Consider the following 4,298-nt stretch of genomic DNA (forward strand, 5'->3'; position numbering starts at 1 on the left):
AGTGTATCCTATCCTGTTCAGTCTCCTTTAACAAAATACCACACATTGATTATATTGTAAACAAAGGAAATGTATTTCTCACAGTTCTGAAGATTGGAAAGTCCAAAATCAAGTTACCGGAAGATTCAATGTCTGGTGAGGGACCTTTCCTCACAGATAGTACTTTTGAGCTGTATTTTCACATGAAAAAAGTGGCAAAAAAGCTACCTCCATCCTCTTTTATAAGCACCTATCCCATTCAAGAGGGCACCACACTCATGATCTATTGACCTCCCCCCCCAGTCTGTCTCTTAATATCATAGCCTTGGTGATCAGAGTATCAGCATACAAATTTGGGTGGAACAAATACTTTCAGGCTATAGCAATTTTGAACTTCAGTGGCTCCGCAAAACAGTCTCTTCTAAAACTTCTCTCTTCTCATAGCTCTCACTCCTACTTCCTCATTTACCACCTTCAATTTTTCCTTCAGTTTCCTTGAATCCTTTGATAAGTTGATCTTCAAACTCCTATGTCTTCAATCCCTCTGTTCACCCCTGTCAGATTTTCCCTTTCACTCCCTCCTTTCAACTCCACATAGTTACTGAAAGTTTAGGACCCCTAATCTCCCACTGGGAACTCTTAAAGGACTCAGGGGCTCTAAAATCAACTACATATCAGGGTAAAAGAAAACCTTAAAAAGGATCCTCCACAAATCTTGGCAAAATGCATTAGTCCTCGTATCAAACAGATAACATAAACTTGTTCCATGTCAGACACACTGTTCATACAAAAATATAAAATGTAGTAAAGATAAGAGACAACTGTTTTATATAAACCAGTAAGTTTGTATTATTTTGTTTACCTGACTCATGGCTAAGATTTTAGAACGGAAGCTATAAGGTCCTTGTTTTCATCTATTTGTATATTTATGTATATACAGGTGAATTTTTCTATTTCGGTATAGTATTACCAAATTAACTTGTAAAATCCTACACAGAAGCACTATTCAAATTGCTTTAGTGATAAGTATGTCTATATAAATTAGATATTGAAAAAATTTCCAGAAATATAGAAACTAACCCAAATGCTTTCTAAGTTCATGGGAATTGGGTAAATATGAGATGTTTAAGATTGTGAAAATTACAAATTCAACTTAAGAACAAATGTACAAATTAAGATGAAATTAAAAATGAATTACTTAATGCAAATTAAGTGCAGTGATAAGACAGAAAACTCCTGAATTCACCTTTTTTAGCTTTGTTTTGCTTTTGTAACACATGCTTACCATGAATGTGCTGTAAAAATAGTTAACAGGAAATAACCTGGGATGATGGCTAGTTTTGTTAAATGTTATAATGCTTCAGTCAGAAAATAGTCTCCAAAATATTTTCGGTAACTTATGACTTTAGAGTTATGCTAACTTAAATTAAATAATAGATATTCATTAAATATTTAAATCATTTCTAAGTAAGATGAACTACTGATTACAAAGAATGTGTTTTACTTTGTACCCTTTTGAGTTCTTATTTTTTAATAGTACGGAGAGGCTAAATATATTTGAGTATGTTAATTAATAGGTTCTTTTTGCCATAGTGAAAAGTTGCACTATGAAAACACATATAACTATTAAAATTGTTAGATGTGATATTCATTAAATTTCCTAGCCAGCCTGCTGTAGAATTCTAATATATAACAGACAATTCACAATTGTCTTCTTCTTAGTTTTTTCTATAGAATAAAGTTTACTAATGATTAAAAATTGTCATTAATATATGTAAATGAAACTACTAAAGTAATAAGGATATAAGGTAAAGCATTTTGCATGTAAAGTATAAGGATTTGGTTTTGTTAAGAGAAAGTGAGTACTTTTGTCCTGAGGTAAAATGACTGATTTCTCCAGAAGAGAAAGAGGAAAATAAAGGAAAATCAAATAAATAAAAGTTTTTAAAGGTTTGTGAAAAAGGTATCTTGGAAAAGGTATCTTATCTTGTGTGTCCAAAGATGGCCAGCATTGAATGAATATATATATATATATTTTTAAATCAACTTTAATATAAAAATACACACATATAAAACTAGAGTTTGGTTTTCTCTTGGTTACAATTACAAATTTTTCTTGCATGATTGGTTTGCTCTTAAGAGCTTGTAAAAGGCTTCCTTTACCTTTTAAGTAACCTGCCTAAAAATAAACAAAGATTATGTCTTATCAGAATAATTTCCTATGTTTTATGTTCACCTTTATGAATTTAATTATTCAAGCAAAATTAATCTTTTTATTTTTTGAAAGAGCTATTTTTTTTTATATTTATGATACTTCATATAGCTACTTTTGAATCTTTTTATTGCCACTTTGGCTAAACAGGTACAAAGTTACAAAGTATTGTTTCACAGTAACTCAGGATCCTCTTTAGTCAAATATTCAAACCTTTTGACAATTTTGACAATTTTGTCTCCCTAAAATCAAAGGATAAATGAAATCTTGATATTGAACTCACCTTGAGACTTTCTGTAGCACACATGGGAATTTTCAAGGAATTTAGGTTTTCACTTTTTTTTAAAAGGGAAATGTTAAAAAATAATTAGGTTTGTTTGTTATGTTCAATTGCATGAAAGTGTCAAATAAGAGATGCTTTACTCTTTCATAATTTATATACATATGGTTAAATATTGCTTCTATAAGTATTATGTAAATTTTTAAAAACTACTTTGAAATTTGACAATACTCTTGCTGTCCATGGTTTAGTGTTACCATCTCCTGGTTTAATGTTATTAGTCACAATTCTAGTTATAAAATGTTGTGTAGCACATAAATTACATTTTCTTGGCAAATGACTTTCATCATATCTTTAACCACAGCCGTTTTAAGTTTTTGCCATTCACAGGTAATTTTTGGTTTACTCTGATTTTTCTGTGAAAGCACTTTCACTTAACCGTAGGCCAGAGTGCTTCATCTTCAGTCTAAGGAACTGTCTCAGAGATTCATGAAAAGTACTATGACAAGTATCTGGGGCACAGAATTTTGGTGGAATTGCTTAAGTAACTTTGAAACTATACTCCACTATAGTGGAGAAGATGACAGGTTCATAAAGCTGCTAACCCTAACTAAAGCAGCGCAATAATTTATTACGTAGAAGTGAATAAACTTATGAAAAGTAATTGTTATTTTTTATGACTTCTGTTTGGAGTATTGCTGGTTTTTTAATGTTCTGTGTTCTATGTTTAAGGAACTTCTTTCTACTTTTAAGTTATGTATAATTTATAAAAATTTATTATACTTTTGCGAACATGAATCATTTAGCTTTTCTCCCTGTTTGATCCTCCCAAAATTTAGAAACTCTTATTAAGTATTCCTATTTTATGGCAACATAATTATTTGCCTAAATTTAGAAATAATCTTCCTAGCAAATAACAGTATATATTTGGAAACATTAGTTATATAACCAAGGCTCAGATTGGAATGTCATATTTGAGACTGATGTGCATAGAATCAGATGTAATCAGACTGTTTTGTGGAACTAGGGTGAACTTCATGGAGACAATGCTTACAAAGCCCTCTTGGAAAAACTGGCTTGTTACTTGGCATACAAACTTACTAGCCTTACATGTGAATAAGAATGGTTACTTCCCATCAAGCCCAGGAAACTTGGCTATTTTGAGGCACTCAAGAAGAGAAGAATTCACTCAAATCTGTAAGTATTACAGGTGAAGTCTGATGGCAAGATCTTGTCTTGATTTTCTAGTCTCAAGAGGCTTTTACAAGCAGAAGCTAAGATGTGTTATGAAAGGTTCAAGCAAAGCAAACTTAACAATGGCTTATGTGATCAACTACCATTTTTGCATCACTTATGTAAATAATCAGGCCAACTCTAATGAGATCATGCTTACGTTTTAAAATATATTATCAATGGGGGGTGTCTGGAGGGAGAAATTTTATGTTTCAGTGGAAAACTATAGCATAACCTTGGTTATTAGATTCCAGTGCTATCTACTGTTTCCAAGGTTTTGTTATCTACCGGTAAATTGGACTGGATCCTGATATCTTAAATGCTTTACCATTTCTTACAAAATTCGAACCTTTTCTAACGTTCTCCAATATCTCACTAAAACTCTCCAAATTAACATTTCCAATTTTCCCCTACTTTCCTATTTTGGTGTGGCCAAGAACTAAAACCTGAACGCCCAGATCCTTATTGGAATGCTAGTTATCTATAGCTGACTTTCCCCACAGGATCCAAAGAGGCCCTGCAAGTTGAAGCTGAGTCATAGGCAACCTTTTGTCTGGAGCTACTATTGTGTGGGTGACTCAGGATTCTTTAAAA

Source organism: Mandrillus leucophaeus, unplaced genomic scaffold (assembly GCF_000951045.1).
Source record: "Mandrillus leucophaeus isolate KB7577 unplaced genomic scaffold, Mleu.le_1.0 Scaffold312, whole genome shotgun sequence".
Classification (NCBI taxonomy): Eukaryota; Metazoa; Chordata; class Mammalia; order Primates; family Cercopithecidae; genus Mandrillus; species Mandrillus leucophaeus.